The following is a 13,328-nucleotide window of genomic DNA, read 5'->3' as shown; positions in this document are numbered from 1 at the left end:
TCACTTTCACTTTTCACTTTCATGCATTGGAGAAGGAAATGGCAACCCACTCCAGTGTTCTTGCCTGGAAAATCCCAGGGACGGTAGAGCCTGATGGGCTGCTGTCTGTGGGGTCATACAGAGTCGGACACGACTGAAGCTACTTAGCAGTCTCTAGTTGTGGTGAGCAGGGACTACTCTTCAGTATGGTGTGTGTGGGGGCTTGTCGTTGCAGTGTCTTCTCTTGTGCAGAATGTGCTCTAGGACGTACAGGCTTCAGTAGTCAGCTCATGGGCTCTAGAGTGCAGACTCAGAGGTTGTGGTCTATGGACTTAGTTGCCCCACGGCATGTGAAATCTTTCCGGGCCAGGGGTCGAACCCATGTCTACTGCATTGGCAGGTGGATTCTTATCCACTGTGCCACCAGGAAACTTCTGAATATGTATAAAATGAAAATAGTATAAAAAATGTACAAATATATTTTAAAAAATAGGTAAAATAGAGAATTCCCTGGCCCAGTGTTTGAGACGTTGTGCTTCTACGCATGGGGCATGGGTTTGATCCCTGGCCAGGGAACTAAGATCTGGCAAGCCATGTGGTACAGCCAAATAAATAAATAAAAATAGGTGAAATGATTGACTCCGTTGAAAAACTAGAAAGTGCCTAAATTTACAAAGTGTTTGCTAAATAGCAGTCACTAAATCAGACCACAAGTAATTTACTGCTTTCCTTTGGAGAATGCTAGTTATAGTTACATGTTCAAAAATAATTAGAGTCTTATCTCTCCAAGAGAATGACTCTCTTCTTTTTCAACTTGTTGATACTTTGATTTATCACACAATTTTTTAGTTTTTCTCTTGTAATCTTAGAAGTTGAAGTGGCTTCTGTTAGGATATCACAATGTTTGGGCAACACACATTATACAATAAGAAAATTAAGAATGAGAACTTAAGTAATTGACAGCTGTATTGAGATTACAACATTTATAATAGCAAACAAACAAAGTTTGCAAACCAAGAGGAGGAGGCATCTGTGATTCCAGGAATACAATAACTGAAAAAGAGCTTAATAAACTATTAAACCATGGCTGTCATCCAGTCAGTACTAATACTGTTTCCTGAACTCTGCTTTGTGTCTTACAATAGTATAAGAAGCATCTCTGTCCTTTTGTGCAATAACTGTCAACTTAACATTTAGGTTATACTGTTGTTTGTTTATGGATTTTGAGAAAATCCACTGAAGTTTACTCAAGCACCAATTCATTACAATGGTATTATTTACTGAATTTTGTGTTCCTGACCATTAGCTAAGTACAAGGTTCAGCATTGCAAGGTTATGACTGTACAGAAAGGATCAGAGTACCATAGCCTAGTAGTTGAATTAACCAGAGAAATAAAGTCATCATCTTAGAAATAATGGTTTTGCAGCACTGAAGCGATTATAGAAAGTGAATAAGCTAGATTAGACCTGTTTTATGTAGTAATTTTATAGTTTATTTTAATTATTTCAGTTGTAAAATATTGTTATACTGTTAATTAGTTCTGATTGTTCATATTAAACTATTGAACTGCAATACTTTTCTGATATAATTCATAACAAAAGAAAAACTCAAAGCAGTTCTATAGTTTTTATTAATGAAATTGAAGAGGAAGTGTTATTAAGTTTGAATTGTACCTTTTAATTTAACTGCTAGAATTATAATTTCAAATCTATTTAATATTTTAGGTGATCATCCTAAAATCTGGAAATTGCAAACTGTTTTCTTAAACTTTATATAAACATATTTATAATTCAACATCAGTGTAGTATAATTATAAGCATTGACATAATAAATGATTCATACATTAGATGTGAAATATAATAGCCTCAGTGTTAAACTGTCATTTTCTTCTTGTTACACCTGAAGGCTGGACTGACAGATTGAGATCGTTAGAAGCTGTGGCATAGTGGAAGTGGTGCCTCTTCCCAGGATACAACAGATACTACTGAAATCAAGGGTTTCTGTGGCTTTTGTTTTTCTCTTCTTTTTTGGGCAACCTGTTCAGATTACTCCCCTTGATTTATCATCCTGCCCTTCTTGTCTTTTACTCCTAGAACTGTGTGTGTCATATCCATACACAGCCAGTTAGAATACACTGAGAATTAGGATGGTAGGAAAGAGAGATCAAAGAGGGATGGATTGAATGGACAAATGATAAGTTAGCTTTGGCTTACTTTTCTATTCAGGGAAGTATTGCTTGCATTTTTTATCTTTTTTAGTTTCTTATTTTATTAACAATTCAATGTTAGTAATCATTTCTAGATATGTTCTGTTAGAATCCAGAAAAGGTGATTTCAAAACTCTCCACTTAGACTCTTCAGTCCTCATCCAAGAGTTTTGCAATTCATGCACAGGGCTTGCATGCAAGTGGCTTAAAAGCACTGCCAGAGTACTGTGAGTTAAATGGAGAAGTTGGAGATCTGGTCTACCTGAAGTAGAGAAAGCTTGGTGAGAACCTTGGACATTCACTTGATTCTTCCTTAGATTAAGGACCAAGCCTGAATGCAGTACTATTTAATAGAATATTCTATAATAATGGAAATATTTCTACATTGTTCAGTTTGGTAGCCATGAACTACATTTGGTTCCTAAGCACTTTAAATGTGGCTAGTGCAAAAGAATAATTTATTTTAAATTTTATTTAATTTTAATTAGTGTACAGTTATATCTGAATAGCCACATATGCCTTCTGTCTATGTATCAGTCAGAACAGCTCTAGGTAAAGATTCAGGACCTCAGATTAAGTTCAGAACTGGAATAGACCTGATCAAATAAATTATAAAAATAAGTTTGATAGGTGCAAAGGAATTAAGCAATAACTTCAATCTTTCTTGGAGGAAAAATCCACACTCTTCAAAGAAAGACCGCATAATATAGATACCTTACAGTGAACCACCCACATTGACCAGCATGTAATTAAAAATACTAGAAGTAGATAAATGTGAGCCACAGTCCAGAGAACATATAGTTTGCAGAAACAAATCTTGACATACTCAATATATTACACATTCAGAACAGTGCTTTGAAGAAGTTATTCTAACTTTCTTCCAAGACTTAAAGGAAAATTGTTCCCAGTGTGTGAACTGCTGGGCAATATCAGCAAGGAAACAAAACTCTAGAAAGAACTTAATTGTAAAACTAAAATTGTAACATCTGATATGAAAACTTCAGTGGACATACTTAATAGTGGTTTAGAGACTATACAGTAAAAGATTGGTGAGCTTGAAGACAGATCAGTAGAATTTATCTAACCTGAAGAAAAGGAAAAAATGATTATAAAAGAATATAATCTCAGTGATGTGTGGAACAGTATCAAGCATTCTAACAATGTTTAATTTCCAGATATTTAGGGATATTCTAGATACCTTATTCTTGTTAATTTCTCATTTAGTTCCCTTGTGAGCAGAAACATGCTCTATGATTTCAGTCTTTTCACATTTATTGTGATCTATTTTAAGGTCGAGCATATAGTTTTTTCTTTCCATTGAGAAGAATGTGTATTAGGTCAAACAATGAAAAGTAAAAGTCAAGCCTTCTACAATGTTAATGATTTTGTCTAGATTGTCTCGCAGTTAGAACCAATTATGATTGCTGAATAGTGTAAAAGAATGAAATTTGAGCACTCATGCTATCTGATTTCAAGACTTGCTCTAAAACTACAATAATCAAGACCGTGCTTGCACATGCACAAATCAGTAGAAGAGTATAGCAAGCCCAGAAACAGGTATCTGTTGTGTGTAGTGTTAGTTGCTCAGTCATGTCCAACTCTTTGCAACCCCATGGACTGTATAACCCATCAGGCTCCTCTGTCCATGTAATTCTCCAGGCAAGAATACTGGAGTTGGTAGCCGTTTCCTTCTCCAGGGGATCTTCCCGGCCCAGGGATAGAACCTGGGTCTCCCTGCATTGCAGGCAGATTCTTTACCAGGGAAGCCCCAGATCTTGTGTATAGTTCCTTAATTTTTTTTTACATTTTTAATAGATTTATTGGGACTTACATGCCATAGTAATAGTAGTCTCAGTAGACACGCTCAGTTGTGTTTGACTCTTTGCAACCCCATGTACTGTAGCCTGCCAGGCTCCTGTGTCCATGAAATTTTCCAGGCAGGAATACTGGAGTGGGTTGCCATTTCCTTCTCCAGAGGATCTTCCCAACCCAAGAATTGAACCTGGGTCTCCTGCGCTGCAGGCAGATTCTTTACCATCTGAGCCACCAGGGAAGCCATAAATACATTTAAAGTTATAATTCAGCATTTTTATTGTTTTCATAGAGTTGTATATTCTCAAAATTTTGGAACATTTTCATCACCCCAGAAGAAACTTTATACCCATTATTAGTCATTCCCATTCAGTCCCGCAAAGCACCCCTCCACCAGCCCTAGGCAACCTCTAATGTACTGTCTATCTCCATAGATTTGCTGTTCGGGACATTTTATGTAGTGGAATCACACAAATTGTGACCTTTAGTGACTAATTTCTTTGACTTTATACAATGCATTTACAGTTCACCCATGTGGTAGCATGTATCAGTACTTTTATAGCTAAATTAATCCTTTTTAAATTGCCAAATAATAATAAGGATATACCATATTTTGCTTGTCAGTTGATAGATAATTTATTTCTACTTTGTGGTTATTGCAAATAATTCTTCTCTGTTCATTTACAACTTTTTGTGTGAACGTATTTTTTTTCACTTTCTTGAGAATGTACCTGGAAGTGGAATTTCTGTGTCATACGGCAACTATAACTGAAAATTGGGCCGTCTCTTTCCAACTGATGTCATTGTGGTGAGTCATGGAGACAGTCCAGGAAGGTCAACTAAATATGCCATGAATGTTTCTACCAATTGAGAATGTCAAATTGGTTGGGGGTTCATTTGGTTGCTGTAGATCCGTAATCGTTTTCTAGAATTTCCACAAAGCTTTAGTCCATATGTTGTTTACTTTTTGTTTCCATTGAGGAGCTTATTTGTCCACCGTCTTGCAGGTGTCATTCTGCTCATTGTCATTTTGATTTACATTTCCCTAATGGCTACTGATATTGACTATCTTTTCTTGTGCTTATTGGCCATTTATATATGTTTTTTGAGAAATATCTATTTTGGTCCTTTGCCCATTGTTTAGTTACATTTTTATTCTTCCTTTTGTTATTAAGTAGTAAGAATTCTTTTTGTATTGTAGATACAAGATTTTTCTTTTTAATCAGATACATCATTTATAAAATATTTTTCCCTTTCTGTGGGTTGTCTTTTCCCCTCTTAATTATATGAGCAACCATGTGCAACACACAAGTTGTTCAGCACAGTCAAGTCCCATTTATTTTTTTTCTTTTGTTATTTGAAGGCTTAAAAGGTTATGCTGAACCCAATATCACTAAATTTACTCCTGTTCTTCCCTAAGATTTTTATACTTTTATTTCTTACATTCAGATCTGTGATCAAATTTAAGTTAATTTTTCTGTATGTACTAAGAAAGTTGTCTAACTTTATTATTTTGCTTGTGACACACTTGACATTTGACCAAGGCATCAGGCCAGTCCACTGTGGAAGGATATATTTACAGCAGATAATGGTGGAACAACAGCTCAGTATCGCTATTAATTAAAAGATGGTATGGGGAGGGAGGAGGGAGGAGGGTTCAGGATGGGGAACACATGTATACCTGTGGCGGATTCATTTTGATATTTGGCAAAACTAATACAATTATGTAAAGTTTAAAATAAAATAAAATTAAAAAAAAAATTAATATCACTAGAATTAAAAGGAACCTTAACTCTCTCCTTACACCATACTCAAAAATAAAGTCAAGGTGGATTATAAACTTACACAAGAAAACTTAAACCTTAAAGATGTTGTAAGACACCAGGGGTAAATATCTTTATTACCTCAAGGGAGGTAAACTTGTCAGAAAGGACAGAAAGAGCTCCAACCATAGCAAAAACAAAAAAAAAAAGTGATAAATTTAACTTTGACAGAATTAAAAGCTAATGCTTGTCAAAAGCCAACTTTAAGACTATGAAAGGTGGGACTTCCCTAGTGGTCCAGTGGCTGAGATTTTTGTGCTTCCAATGCAGGGACCTAGTTCAGTCCCTGGTCAGGGGACTAAATCCCACATGCTGCAACCAAGAGTTCACCTGCCAAAGCCAAGTAAACAAACAACAAAAGATAAGCCATAGCCTAGGAGAAAATATTTGCAATTCATGTGTCTGACACAGGACTTGCATTGCTGCTGCTGTTGCTGCTAAGTCGCTTCAGTCGTGTCCGACTCTGTGCGACCCCATAGACGGCAGCCCACCAGGCTCCCCTGTCCCTGGGATTCTCCAGGCAAGAACACTGGAGTGGGTTGCCATTTCCTTCTCCAATGCATGAAAGTGAAAAGTGAAAGTGAAGTCGCTCAGTCGGGTCCGACTCTTAGCGACCCCATAGATTGTAGCCCACCAGGCTCCTCCATCCATGGGACTTTCCAGGCAAGAGCACCGGAGTGGGGTGCGATTGCCTTCTCCATGTGAATAAAAAGAACCCAAGAAAAAAATTGGCCCAAGACTGGAAGAGAAGCTTCACAGATGTTCAGTGAACACACGAAAAGATTATTATAATTTGTGAACAGGGAAACACAAAGTTAAATGTGATACCACCTCACATACACAATGGCATCTGAAATTAAAAAGACCAACAACAGTAAATGTTGGTGAGAATGTATAGCAACTGAAACAAGGACCCATTGCTAATGGGAATGTAAAATGGAACAGCCAGTTTTGAAAACTACTTGACAGTTTCTTAGACACTTGAACAAGATATACTTTGTGACGTAGCAAGTCCGTTTCTATGTATTTATCCAAGGAAAATGAAAAAAAGAATATATATATAATGCTGTAAGAATTTTAGAGAAACATTTATAGGAGCTCATTTGTAATATTCAAATACTAAAGACAATTCAACTGTCATTTCCTTAGGAAGAATATGGACAAATACATACAATTCCATACAGTGGAATATTATTAATATTTTACACGAAAAGAATGACATACTCAGGCACACAAAAGCTTAGGTGACTCTCAAATACATATGTTGATTGAAAGAAGTCAAAGGATTGCAACTAAAGATTTTATTGTATTTTTACAAAGTTAAAAAACAAGTGAAATTACTCATGGTATTAAAGAAAATTCCAAATATTCTTTTCCACTGGTCAAGGACTTCTGCCAGTATTTAACTGGTGTTCTGTGAGAACTACTGCATTTGTAGATGTATTCTTGATGCACCATGGAGAGAATTGTACTCCATGTCCACCTACTCCTCCATCATCTTGTCAACCTCCTCAGATACTACAAATCAGAACAATGGTAGCCTATGGCTATGAATGGGCTTCCCTGGTGGCTCAAATAGTAAAGAATCCACCTGCAGTGCTGGAGACCTGGGTTCAGTTCCTATTTTGGGAAGATCCCCTGGAGAAGGGAACGACAGACTGGGAGCACCAAGACCTCTCTGGTGTGATGTAAATATTATATATCATCATCCAAAGATTTTGTGTATTCCTGTATTTTAAAATTATTTTCTTTAAGTATAATTTTTTTCAGTTTTTATATTATGCTGCATTCATGCTTATATGTATACAGTAGCCTAAATATTGATTACTGGTATATACTTTTAATTTTGGATCGAAATTAATATAGAAAAATAAGATTTCTTTAAAAAAATCACATCGTTTATTCTTAAGCATGTATTATATAGCTTCAGTGAAGCAGGTGCTGGATTTGTCACTGGGATTGTAGGTTGTTGTGAGGGAGAATGACAAGCAGATGGTTGTAGATGAGAACATAAAGGCCAGTGAATTCAGAGAGTGAAGGAGGGGATGGTATTCCTCAGGAGGGCTTCCCAGTGGGTCTGGTGTTATGTGGATAAATCATATATGTACAAAAATGTGTGGAAAGGCATGAAAGTTGAAAGGAATATTCATATCTTGGGCACTGTGGCTAATTTATCATGTCTGAACTGGAGCAGGTATACAATTGAGGAGGAATGAGATATGACACTTAATTTTAATTCTTTAAGCAATGAGAAAACCAATATACAATATCAAGATAGGGCAAGTAGGAATTAGTGTGATTAGAGTTGTATTTTAGAAACACCTTTCTGGAGTATTTGTTAGCTCTGAGATCCAGCCTGAAAACACGTGCATGCACACATATCCATTCTTTTTGTTATTATTATTGGAGTATAGTTGATTAACCATGTTGTGTTTCAAGTGTATAGCAAAATGATTCAGTTAGGTATGTATATACGCATGTGTCTATTCTTTTTCAAGTTCTTCTCCTATTTAGGTTATTGCAGAATATTGAAGCAGAGTCCCCTGTGCCATAGAGTAGGTTCTTACGGGTTATCTATTTTAAATATACCAGTGCATACATGTTAATCCCAAACTCCTAATTTATCCTTCCCTGCAGCCATCCCTACCTATAAGTTTGTTCTGTAAGTCTGTGAGTCTTTTTCTGTTCTGTAAATAAATTCATATGTATTTACTTTTTTACATACCACATATAAGTAGTATCATATAATATTTGTCTTTGTGTGACTTACTTCACTTAGGATGATAATCTCCAGATTTATCCGTGGTGCTACAAATGGCACTATTTCATTCTTGTTGATGGCTGAGTAGTATTCCATTGTATTTATGTACTGCATCTTCCTTATCCATTCATCTGTTGATGGGCAGATAGGTTGCCTCCATTTAGGTTGCATGTATGCTTTCAAACCATGGATTTCTCCAGCTATATTCCCAGGAGTGGGATTGTTGGATCATATGGTAGGTCTGTTTTTAGTTTCTTAAGGGCCATCCATACTGTTATTTGTAGTGGCTCTACCAATTTACATTCCCACCAATAGTGTGGAAGGGTTCCCTTTTTTCCACACCCTCATTGCTGTTTATTGTTTGCAGATATTTCTATAGTGGCCGTTCTGACTGGTGTGAGGTGGGATCTCATTGTAGTTTTGATTTGCATTTCTTGAGTAATCAGCAGTGTTGAGCATCTTTTGATACGCCTCAGCCATCTATATGACTTCTTTGGAGAAATGTCTATTTATGTCTTCTGCCCATTTTTTTATTGGGTTGTTTGTTTTTATGGTATTGAGCCACATGTGCTATTTGTAAATTTTAGAGACTAATTCATTGTTGACCTCATTGTTTGCAAATATTTTCTCCCTTTCTTTGGATTGTCCTTTCGTTTTATTTATGGTTTCCTTTGCTTTCCAAAAACGTTTGCATTTAATTAGGTCCAATTTATTTTTATTATTATTACTCTAGGAAATGGATTGAAAAAAGATACTGCTACAATTTATATCAGAGAACATTCTCCTTGTTTTCCTCTAAGAGTTTTATAGTATGCAGTCACATATAGGTCATTAATCCATTTTGAGTTTATTTTTGTGTATTTTTTATTTTTGTTCATTTTTTTCATGTGGCTGTCCAATTTTCCCAGCACCATTTATTGAAGAGACTCTTCTATTGTGTGATCTTGCCTCCTTTGTCATAGATTAATTGACTGTAAGTGTATGGGTTTATTTCTGGGCTTTGTATCCTGTTCCAGTGGTCTATGTTTCTGTTCTTGAGACTTCAGACTATACTGCAAAGATATAGTCATCAAAGCAGTGTGGTACTAGCACATTCTTTTTTAAACTCTCTTGATGATACTGATTTGCAGTCTGCTTTGAGAACTACCAGATTAGAGGATAATTTGAAAGAACTTGAGACTGAAGACATGACACTTGCTCTCACAGTTAATGAAAAAGTCAGAGGCTGAATGAAAGGCATGACATTGGGGATAAAAAATAAAGCATGTTGAAGGACTAAGACTTGCTCCAACTTTAGGATAAAGATAGGAGGAAGCTTAAGGTGACTTTCAGGTTTAGTAAGGATGATTGGTTAAATGCCATTTATAAGCAGGGAATCCAGTAAAATAGGAAATACAAATTTAATATCGCCTAATTTTTAGGTACCCTGCTATGTAGCAATGAACAGAGACTTTGGGCTCTACTTTCTTGGAGTTTGCAGTTTATACAAAGTAGAAGTAGATATTTTCATGTGAAGGCCTGATGATTTCAGATCTTTTTGTATATTCATACATAAATATATTTGTTATATAACATAGGTATAAAAATATGTGTATGTATGTGTATATATATATATGTATCCATATATATGTGTATGTAGCTTTTATAAGGCCTTCATTTAAAACAATTCCAATGTTAATAAAAGAATAGCAATTTTTCTGTTTTATATTCCTAAAAAGAACATTATGATTTTAGATATAATGTTACTCTTAGAATATGCTATTAAAAGTTGAGAAATAATTGCCTAGGTTTTTATCAGTTTCGCTTAGGTTCAATGAACTGAGTTAAATGTAGTAATCCTGAATGGTAGCTAGTTCACCTTCCATTCTGATCTATGTTACATATTTCCTTAAAGTTCAAATTCTAAAACATCATCATCATTAACTTTTTCTGTAATTCTAGCTATTACATTGCTTTTACTATTTTCCTATGTGTGTATATTATAAATTTTGTTGATAAACAGTTATTCTGCCTGCAATTGAATCCTCCTTATTAGTTGCTTGAGTTTAAAGGAGGTATTTTTTACTCTCTGTTTCTGTTTTCTTCTCTGTCAAATGGTAAAATATATAATCTATAGGGTCCACATGAAGATTGACTGATTTAATACATGTAAAGTTTCTGGCACATACTGATTTCTCATTGAGGGTTCGTTGACTATCATTAATAACACGTGTTAACCTTTATCTCGAAACAGAGATGCAAATCATGATTTTTCAAATGAATACGTTTTATGAATACAGCTAACAAAATAATCTTAACCAGTATTACAAAAATGATATTTTGATAGTGTAACTTACTAAATACCTATATACATGTTGACATCTTTTTAAGTAATTATTATGTTTACTAATAATCTTTTTACGTTGTGATTTTAATCTTTTTTGAGCAATTTAGTTGTTTAAAATGAGTATAAATTACTGTATTTGCTATTAAATCCTTATTTACTTTCACATGATGTTTTTGAAATGTTATATGTAAATATAATTAAGATATATATGTATAAATATGTACAAACATGTCACTGTCTGGCATGTTGCCTGGTAATTGCCGGTATATTGCTTGATGAGTGTTTACTGAGTAATTTATGATTCGTCTGTATGTGTATGTGCGTGTGCACGCACACAGGTGTGTATCGGCTGTAACATAAGTGTTTTCAGAGACTCACATAATTATTGTTTTTCTTTTTTTAATCTTTGTTTTTTTTTAAACTCTGAGTATTGTATACATTATTTATTTAACCAAACTGCTGATATTTTGCCAGGGCTTTGAAGAAGAAACAAGTTACCTTTTTGAATTGGAAAACTCTATTCCAAGTTATTTTGCTGTGAGAAAAGCATTCTAGTTATTATTTTTAAATCCAAAATGAAGTGTTGTTTTAAAATTCTCCTAAATGAAAAGGAATAAAGTTATTTATATAATCCTAAGTGCTTCCAAACATCTACAGCTCAAAGTTCATAATTCACATTGACACCAAAGTGTAATTTCTGTTTTGACTGGAAGAGTCTGGTATTATTTTTTTGTCTGCAAGGGGAAGAGTTGTATAACATCCAAGTGGGAAGATGTTTGATTGTAATGCAATCAACATGATTTGTGAGTGAAAGCAGATTGTACAGGAAGAGAAACAGCAGCTGTTAAAAACCTAGACAGTATTAGAGAATTCTTAAAAAAAAACTCTTTCAGGAAATAAACATGAGGTGAGACAGAATCATAGCAATATATTTTCTGTTTGATACAGTTCTTCACAATTCTGGGTAATAAGTAAAATTAAATTACTGGTGAATATAATGTCTTATAGTAAATATGGATCAAATCCTTTAATAAAAATTTTTCATTAATTTTTTATATACTTTATGTGTTTAGTTCACTTATGTTATGGAATTAGTTTTGTTTGCAGTGGCAAATTTAATTCTTTTCTTTTTATTAGTGATACTATAGAATCATGAGCCTCTGAGATCATTTCACCCTATTACAACAGCTGTCCATCTTTTTTTATCTATATCCCCCACTCATTTACTCCTCCTCATTTTATCTTGCAGGGAATCCCAGACATAATGTCCTTTTCATGTATAACTTTTATTGTGTATCTCTTAAAGATGTGGCACATATATACCCAAGCACATGAGTGCATGCTCAGTCACTCAGGCGTGTCCAACTGTCTGTCTACCAGACTGTAGTCCACCAGACTCCACTGTCCATGGAATTTTCTGTGGTAAGAATACTGGAGTGGGTTGCCATTTCCTACTCCAGGGGATCTTCCTGACCTAGCGATTGAACCTGTATCTCATGCTTTGGCAGGCGGTTTCTTTATCAGTGCCCCACCTGGAAAGCCCTAAAGATGTGGACTTTTGTGTAAAACATAATTACAGCACAATTATCATACCAAAAATATTAACAGTTCTTTAATATTGTAAAACGTTCAATTAGTTTTCAAATTCCAATAGTCTTTTCCTCTTTGTTTTGCATCTGTATCTAAAATAAGAATCACATGTTGCAAATGATTGAATTGACTCTTAAGACTTAAAAAAAATTTTTTTTGGAGTACAGTTGCTTTACAATGTTGTGTTAGTTTCTGCTATACAGCAGAGTAAATCAGCTATATGTATACTTATATCCCCTCTTTTTTGAATTTCCTTCCCAGTTAGGTCACCACAGAGCATTAAGTAGAGTTCCCTGTACTATACAATAGATTCTCATTAGTTATCTGTTTTATATATAGCAGTGTCTATAAGTCAGTCCCAATCTCCCAGTTCAATGGCCCCTGCTTTCCCCCAGGTGTCCATATGTTTGTTCTTTACTTCTGTTTCTATTTCTGTTTGACAGATCAATTCATCTGTACCATTTTTCTGGATTCCACATGTATGTGTTAATATATAATAGTTGTTTTTCTCTTTCTGACTGACTTCACTCTGTATGATAATCTCTAGGTCCATCCATGTCTTTGCAAATGGCACAGTTTCATTCCTCTTTATGGCTGAGTAATATTCCTTTGTGTATACACAGCACTTCCTTATCTGTTCCTCTGCTGATGGACATTTAGGTTGTATCCATGTCTTGGCTCTTATAAATAGTGCTGCAATGAAACTGTGACAATATACAGATAGCATTTCATTAAGTTCCTTTTAAGTATTAAAACATTTTAAGTATAAAAAAATGTTTAAAAATCCTCCTAGGTCTTAATTTATGTATTAGAACTTTTAAGAACATTGT

The 13,328-nt window shown here is 34.8% G+C and overlaps 1 protein-coding gene across 7 annotated transcripts in view; it reads left to right on the top strand.

The window, feature by feature from the left end:
• Nucleotides 1–13,328, top strand: part of MIPOL1 (mirror-image polydactyly 1) — a 332,144-nt gene that overhangs the window by 136,939 nt on the left and 181,877 nt on the right. The gene's annotated exons all lie outside the window — the stretch shown is intronic.

The sequence above is a fragment of the Bubalus bubalis genome, chromosome 20 (assembly GCF_019923935.1).
Source record: "Bubalus bubalis isolate 160015118507 breed Murrah chromosome 20, NDDB_SH_1, whole genome shotgun sequence".
NCBI lineage: Eukaryota > Metazoa > Chordata > Mammalia > Artiodactyla > Bovidae > Bubalus > Bubalus bubalis.
This window is presented reverse-complemented; position numbering and strand designations above follow the sequence as displayed.